General features: G+C 42.1%; 1 pseudogene; it reads right to left on the reverse strand.

Moving 5' to 3' along the window:
• Positions 1 to 928: 928 nt before the first annotated feature.
• Positions 929 to 3608, reverse strand: LOC117462948 (tripartite motif-containing protein 16-like; annotated as a pseudogene).
• Between the last annotated feature and the right edge of the window lie 5298 nt (positions 3609 to 8906).

Here is an 8906-nt window from a genome sequence, read left to right on the forward strand (position 1 = left end):
CGGTTCTAAGGGGTTCTTCAGTTAAGCCCGATGAGAGGGGATACAGCTGTGCACATGTCATCATTAACAGACGTCGTTTGAAAGTGACGTTTGAGTGAACGAGGACATCCCAATTAATACCTGAGGACTCCTCTGTCCTCGCGTCACCTCCTCGTGTCTCTTGCTCGCATCTTACGGAGGCGGAGCTAAGACGCAAGGAAGGGACGCGAGTGAGGGAAAGGAGGAGTCGAGGAGGGGTATTGGGATGAGGCTAGTGAGTTTGGATGCTGAGGAGCACAGCAAACCTGTAAATCAAAGCACAACCTCTTAAATACTTCTTCTTTCCGAGAACAATCAGAGAGTGGAACTTGCTACCGGAAGGAGCTGTCATCGCAGAAACCGTGGAGTGCTTCCGGCAAATTTTAAGAGACATTTAGCGGGGATCATCCATCCCCCACTGAGCGTGATACCTCTGGGTTCTGCTCAGTATTCATCCAGATCCAGATCCAGAACCTCTCTGGCAGTGTTGGAAGAAGTACTCAGATCCTTTACTTAAGAACAATTACAAACACTATCAAGATGTAGGCTACTTAAAGTAAAACAAGTAAAAGTACTAATTCTGCTGCTGACCCATTTCATAATAGTATTATCAGCTAGGTGCACTTCAAGTAAAACGACTCCATATGCAGAATGTGTGTTTTCACAGTATTATGGTTATTGTTTTATCCTGTTTTACATATAAGAGCATTTTATAAGAGTATTGTAGTTGATAAATGTGGACGAAATGTAGACACTGTAGATAATATAAGTACAGTACTGCATTATACCATATCAGCAGCATTATGTGTTATTATGTGTACAAAGCAACTGTGAGTTTTCCATCAGCGATGAATGGCACCGTGGAAATAATACAACAACATCCTTTGTTTATATTTGAAAAATCCAAAACCTTTATTCATATCTAAACATTTAATTTGATCACACATCCCAGTGAAGTCTGTTCAATGAATCTTGTTCAATGATTTCATGATCAGATTCACTTCATCCACACAATCAGGATCTCAGTTATTTAAAACAGAATAAGAAATGATTTACTTGTTGATTATTATCATGATATTTACAGTTTTATAAAACATCCTAGTAGTTAAAGTGTACAACAACAACCACAGTAAGTCTGCAATAAGAAAATGTAATAATATATATAAACAAATCCCACACAAATAGTCTTGAATATCGACAGGAGAATAAAAAACGATTCACTTATTTATTATGATCCTGACAGTGAGTAATATCATTTGAATTACTTTATGATCAAATACATTTTAAAACATCTGGGTACCTTGTTACTTAATATGGGCAGCAACAATCATATTTAATCTGTCAAAATAAAACATGTAATTATAAATGTGTCTTTTTTTTGTACAGAGTAGTGAGAATAAAATATCTATACTCAACAAATATTTGGAGCAAAGTTTACATTTCCATGCAGAGAAATATGAGTTGAGGTTAACAGCAACCCTCCTGAGCAGTGACAGCCTCCACGGCTACACAGACACAGGAAGGAGCGCCGCCTAAAGAAACTCCAGCATCTACAGAACAGCTCGTGAGAAGACGTTAAAGCACATCCCATCATGTTTGATTGACAGCTGATCTCTGAGCAGTGAAGACATGAACACTCAGCTCTCAGCAACAATGATGGACACACAATGAGTTTAAGAAGTGTAAGAGTTCCTCAAATGACTTCAGGCTATTTCAGTTTACAAAACTCAGCTGTGTCTCCACAACCAGGAAGCCAAACTCCAGCATGTAGCGGCTGAGTGAATGTGGTCTGGACTCTGTGGAGGAGAGTCATGGTTTCAGAGATGCTGTAGAAGGACAGAATACCTGCTCTGTCATCCAGGTACACTCCTACTCTGGAGGACGGAGGACCTGAGACGTGAGTTTTGATACTGTTGTAATACAATTTATAACTGTTTTGATAACAATATAAGGACCACGATTTGTCATTGTATCCTAATACACATTCAGAATCTATAAACCATTGATTCCCTGCTCTGCTGATATTCTTGTATGCGACTGCTACATCAACTCCTCCCCCTCTCCACTCCACCTCCCAGTAACAACGTCCTGTCAGACTCTCTCTACTCAGGACCTGAGGACAATCAGTGAATCTGTCTGGGTGACTAGAATAAGACTGATGTTGTCCCATGTATGTTGCTTTTCTGCGCCCCTCAGATAATAACAGCTGTGTGTTTGCTGTGTTTGGATCCAGAGTGATCTCCTGTGAATATTCTAAGAACCCAGCTCTGGTGGTGGGCTCTGCTGCTGACAGTAAAACATCCACTTCAGTCGGTGAGACGTTTGTCCATTCCTCTGTCAGGACATCCTGTAGTTGGTCTCTGACTGCTGACAGGGCCGCCGTCACGTCCTCAAAGTAGCTCAGTGGACGGATGTTGATGCTGGAGGAGTGTGTAGCTTCACTGAGGGCTGGCAGTGAGGGGTAGCTGAGCAGAAACTGGTTGTGGTCCTCTGTGTGAGACAGCAGCTTCAGCTCAGCGTCTCTCCTCTTCAGCTCAGAGATCTCCTGCTCCAGCTTCTCCTGGAGCTCTCTGACTCAACTCACTTCTCTCTTCTGCTGGGATCTGACCTGCTGCTTCACATCAGAGCTTCTCTTCTCCATGAGACGGATCAGCTCAGTGAACGTCTTCTCACTGTCCTCCACTGCTTTGTCAGCAGAGCCATTGACGGCCTCCACCTCCTGCTGAAGCAGCTTCACCTCCTTCTCTCCGTCCTGGATTCTCTGCTGGATGTTGAGTCGACTCCCCTCCAGCTCTCTCTGCCTCTCAGTCCTCTCTGCTGCAGCTGACACCGTGTCGTGGCCTTTGTGTTCGTCCACAGAGCAGAGATAACAGATACACTGCTGATCAGTGCGGCAGAACATCTTCATCACCTCGTCGTGACGAGAGCAGATGTTCTCCTGGAGCTTCTTGGAGGGCTCCACCAGCTTGTGTTTCTTTAATGGAGCTACGTCATAATGAGGCTGGAGGTGTTTGTCACAATAAGAGGCCAGACACACGAGGCAGGACTTACAGGCTCTCAGTTTTCTCCTAGTGCAGACATCACAGGCCACATCTTCAGCTCCAGCATATAGATCAGCAGGAGCAGCTTGGAGTCCAGTCTTCTTCAGCTCCTCCACTAAAGCTGCTAACATGGTGTTTTTCAGCAGGACAGGCCTCGGTGTGAAGCTCTGCCTACACTGAGGGCAGCTGTGGATCTCCTTCTCATCCTCTCCATCCCAGTGGTGTTTAATACACTTCATGCAGTAGCTGTGTCCATAGGGAATAGCCACCGGATCCTTCAGTAGATCCAGACAGATCGAACAAGAGAAGGTTTCCCGGTCCAGCTGAACTCCTTTCTGCGCCATTTCTCCTCTCAGTGGCAGAGAGTGTCTGAGTTTCACTTCCTGAGAGCTGAAACTATGAGAGCTGTGATCTGAACAGGATGTGTGTGTGCAGTGAATGTGGCCTATCAGCTCTTGTACTTTACCCACATGTTGGTTCCACCCATCCTCCTCAGTGTGGATCTAAACGGGAGGAACCAGGAAATACAGGGTGGAGCTGGCTGTGTCTGAGAGCAGGAGGAAGAGGGAGGGCTCATCAAACTCTGACTCATTCCAGGAGGAGGAGCAGACACTCTGAACGGTTTCCTCATTTACAAACGGAGTCTCGCTTATAACCTGCTCTACATTTCCAACCAGTTTTTTGTTTTAAAATATTTCTTTGCACCTTAGATGAAGGCTCCTTATCTCTGTAACTCCTGTTTTACTTCTGTTTGCTTCTCTTACAGGCTGTAAACAGCTGACTGACGATAGGGTGAAGCATGTTTAACCAAAGAGTTGAACATCTTAAAACCTTCCTGATCCAAACAAGCATTTTAAGATACACAGATATGAAGTTAATGATTTCAGGCTGAAATAGCACTGTGTGTGTGTGTGTGTGTGTGTGTGTGTGTGTGTGTGTGTGTGTGTGTGTGTGTGTGTGTGTGTGTGTGTGTGTGTGTGTGTGTGTGTGTGTGTGTGTGTGTGTGTGTGTGTGTGTGTGTTTCTCTCATAAGCTTTTTTTCCATCTCTGCACAAATGAACACTTCAGTTATTGGTTTCATTCATATTCGAAGATTCCAGCAGAGCAGAGTTATATTATACATTTATCAGCAGTGTGTGTGTGTGTGTGTGTGTGTGTGTGTGTGTGTGTGTGTGTGTGTGTGTGTGTGTGTGTGTGTGTGTGTGTGTGTGTGGACTAGCATTACTATACTTGTGGGGACCTACATCTGTTTACATGTTTACACAGTCACGTGTGGGGACTCGCCTCCCTTATGGGGACAACATGGAGGGGAATCATTAATGTTAGGGTGAAGACTTGGTTAGGTTTAGGGTTAGGCATGTGTTGGTTATGGTTAAGGTTAGGATAAGTCTCCAGGAAATGCATGTAAGTCAATGTAATGTCCCCTGAAGTGATGTATACATGGTATGTGTGTGTGTGTGTGTGTGTGTGTGTGTGTGTGTGTGTGTGTGTGTGTGTGTGTGTGTGTGTGTGTGTGTGTGTGTGTGTGTGTGTGTGTGTGTGTGTGTGTGTGCAGTGATGTAGTGGGCGTTGGACGCGGGGGTACGCCGTACCCCCACTTATTTGGAGCATGATCTTTTTTGTAATAGTCTAATAAATATAAAATCATTGCCAGTCTTATCAGTTGCAAGTCTGTATTTTTTGTAATAATGACAAAAACATAATACATTTCACAGTAATTAATAAAAAATAATAAAAACGATTTCCTTAAAGAATTATGATTAGTCATCACGCTCGTGACCCCGCGGCGAGCTGGGGGTGTGTCAGTGACACACCCACGGCCAGTTTACCGCACGCCGATTTTGCGGCAGCTCTTTCCCTCAAGAACGCTAACGAAAAAGCTCTATAATGGCAGGCAAACATTTTTTACTTGACTTATTTTCTAAAAAGAATATAATTCACAAGAAGAAAGAGTCTAGCAGCACCGAAGCTACAAGTGAAGCTGCTACTAGTACTACAGTACATCATCAGAAGAGCCGCCTAAAGACGTGGATAATGCTAGCTAACGTGCACGTTAGCTGCGCTAGCAACGTTCCCCTGGCTAGCTCAAGCTCACCTTTCCCAGAGGTATGGACGGAGGAGATGTGGCGGAGGAAACAAGAGACATACCCGTGGATAGACTGCAAAGCTGGGAAACTGGGCTGCAAAGTTTGTTCATCCATATCTGATGTATCAGTCTTCAAAACGCAAGGTGTGTGTGTGTGTGTGAAAAAAAGCAGCGCTGTCTGCTTATTTGCAATGTAGGCTAGGCCTAATCAGAATAATTTCCAGTCCAGATTCAATGTTTGCATTAGTAGGCTATATATATTTTTCGTTTTGTTTATTTAATAAGTTAATTTAAGGACAACTTTGGGAATTTTGTTTGTTTGTTATGAGTTTTAAATAGATTTTGAAAGTGGAGATAGAGAGAGAAAAGCAGCGCTGTCTGCTTAGTTGCAATACTGTAGTTTATGCAATTTAGGCCTATACATTGTTTATGTAACGTATGTGCCAGTGTGTCCATGGTTTTGAGTCTGTGTGTGTCTGTTAAGCACAGCGCCGTCTGCTTTTTGCAGTACAGTAAATTAAGTAGGACTAAGCATACCGGTAGTTTCTGTGGACCTGTCTGCCCGTTTTGTGAGTGCACTGCGCGTGTGCGCACTTGTTTGGCATTGTTTGGGATTACCTAATTTAAAATAGCGTCCCCCCAGTAAAAAAATCCCCACTACACCAGTGTGTGTGTGTGTGTGTGTGTGCTTGTGCTTTTATGCTGACCATTTGCCCCTCAAAATAAAGCTTGATTTCCTGTCTCTGTACAGATGAACCCTCCACTGATGACATGTACGCAGTTTTATTCCTCTGAAGACTCCAGCAGAGTTATAGATGCTTCAGCATGTGCATGTTCTGAGGATTACAGTACACAGCGGTTAGAAACGCAGCAGCGCCACCTGCTGGAGTGAAGGGTACTGCAGACACATTCAATATACTTAACACTGCTCTAAAGTGTTCCAGAAAAAACTAATTGGTAAATCAGTAATCAGTGATGTAAAGAAAATAAGTAGATTTACTAAAGTAAAATGTTGATATTTAAGTATTTCAATGTTTTGCTACTTAGGCTATACCCCACTGCAATTCAGAGGTAAATGTTGTACTTTTACACCACTACATTTATAATAAATGATTTATTTAATACCTTTAGTTACTTTGGATGAATGATGTGAAATATAATCAACACTTAACCTTAATTACACCTGGTTTAAAATGCAACAGCGACACTGCAATATACAAAGTCATTCAAGTTTTGCTCAATTGTAAGTAAACCAATACTGGTAAGCGCCCAGGGGTGCCCAACCAGTCGATCGCGATCGATCGACCGGTCGATCGCGGGGAGATTCCCAGTCGACCGCGAGATGTGTCTAAAAATAGAACAACAATATTCTGTTTTATCGTTAATGTCCTATAATATAATCTTCCTGTGCCAGAATAATGCACTTGAACGCATCAAAGCTTTGTGATTGGCCGGCGTGACCCCATGTGTCGGGGCGTGGCTGGTGGGCAGTGGGCAGTGCACTAGTTTCGCTAACGTTGTCCGTGTCAACACCAGGAGTGACAGTCCGCACACACACAAGAAGCAAAACATATATAATTTTCACTCCGAGTGGGAGGATGATTATTTTTGTATCTATTCCAATTCAAAGTCCATCTGTCTCATCTGCAATGCGAGCGTGGCTTTATCGAAGAAGGGTAATTTAGGAGCGGCATTTCAAAACAGTGCACAAACGCTACGAGACGGAATTCCCTCCTGATTCTGCCCTACGCTCCAAAAGGGGAGAGACCTGAAAGGACGGCTAAATGCACAGCAGTCCATTTTCACCAGTCCAACAACAAGAGCAAGGCTGCTACCAGAGCATCTTATCGTCACGTTCTTGCGTAACACATGAAGTATTTCAAAGACGGCGAAGTTGTGAGTTGCGTAATAAAAATAACAGTAGCATTTCAACAGGTTTTTGATATGATAAAAACTCAAGTTAGATACCGTTATTAATCAGCTTTAAGTTTGAGTTTGTTTGAACTTATTCATTATAATTATTGTACAAAATGGTATAAGAATGCAAAGTTAAATTGATTATAGTCTATTATCAATTCAGGTTAAGAAACTAGTGTTGCTTGCATCCTATTTTTTAAAGGCATTTCTTTTTATAATCTACTAAAATGCAACAAAAAAAGGGTTTGATTCTATTAATTGTGTCTTTTTTTATTGCACTGTTGCAGCAGATTCCTGTGTAGCTTCAGATCTGAATTGTCTTATTAGTAAGCCTCATTTATACTTTTGTAGCGACACTATTTTTATATAATGGCAAAGAAAGGGTTCAGAGTCTTTTCTTTTTTCCCTGTGTCATATGTGGCAGCACTGTTCAATGTTTCTTAAGACATTACCCACATGTGACGTGTGAATAAACTCCAACTCTGTATCAACAACACTATTGTGTAACTTCAGTTAAACAAGTATGTGAAAAAACAGCCACATAACCTCCAAGACACTTGCAGGCTTCTCAACAAGCTATTTAAATGACCTTGAGCAGCTCTGAGGGCTTTTACTTTTCCACCAGTTTGAAAGACCTGTCGGACCTGATAGGGTGGTGATATGCAGACTCACTAACTGCTTTGGAAAGCATACAGTCTACACAATAACAGTTAGAGAATATGTAATCATTGGAATTAACCACTGCTTATTGAGACTTCAGAGGAGGGGAATAGATGTGCAGTATGCTGGATGCCTGCACATGAGGGGGTTCAAGGGAATGAGCATGCTGATAAATTAGCAAAAGAGGCATTACAAAAGGAAATAGCAATACCAGTGTCACTTGGAGAAGGAGAAGGAAAAGCAATAATTAAGAAAAAGGGTACAGTATGGAAATATGGCAGAAATGGTGGGATGAAGATCAGAAAGGGAGGAGATGCCACAAGTTACAAAAACCTCAAAGACCTCAATATATAAAAATAGTTGAAGGAAAAGAAAGAACTATCAGTATGGCGCATAGTCCAGAATTATTTTTGCAAGATATCACTCAGACTCAACAATCATATTTACAGATGGCTCCAAAGATCCAGAGACAGGGCGTGCAGGGGCAGCAGTATATATCCCACATATAAAGAAAAGGGTAACAGACCATGTGTCAGTATACACCACAGAGTTGTAGGCATTGGTGTTGTCATTGAAATGGATAGAGGAGAAAGAAATACATAATAGTGTAATTGCATCTGACAGCTTTTCAGCATAGATCAGGTAGATCTTCATTTAGAATGGACATAATAAATGAAATATTTCTAATTTTATATAAAATGCAAAACAAAGGCATAGCAACTCGTTTCATCTGGGTTCCTGCTCATGTTGGTGTGGAGGGTAATGAACAGGTAGATAGTCTGGCCAAACAAACACTCAGAATTATGAACATAGACTAGAAGTTCCACTCAGCAACGCGGAGGATAAAACATTCATACAGAAATATGCACAAACAACATGGCAAGAACATTGGGACCTTAGTGATACAGGAAGACATCTTTATAAAAGTCAAAGGTATGTGGGGGATGGAAGGAAGGTATGGTTTAAAAGAAGGGAGGAAAATGTCATTTCTCAGATGAGAATAGGTCATAGGTCTCAATCATACTTTAAGTATAATAGGAAAGCATCCAACCGGAAAGTGTATACACTGTAGCCAGCCAGAAACTGTTGGCATGTTTTACTGCTTTGCAGGAAATATAGTACTCAGAGAAATGTGCTTTTCCAGACACTGAAGAAAGCAACATTTCATGACTTGTCGCTATCAG

Source organism: Pseudochaenichthys georgianus, chromosome 17 (assembly GCF_902827115.2).
Source record: "Pseudochaenichthys georgianus chromosome 17, fPseGeo1.2, whole genome shotgun sequence".
Taxonomy (NCBI): Eukaryota; Metazoa; Chordata; class Actinopteri; order Perciformes; family Channichthyidae; genus Pseudochaenichthys; species Pseudochaenichthys georgianus.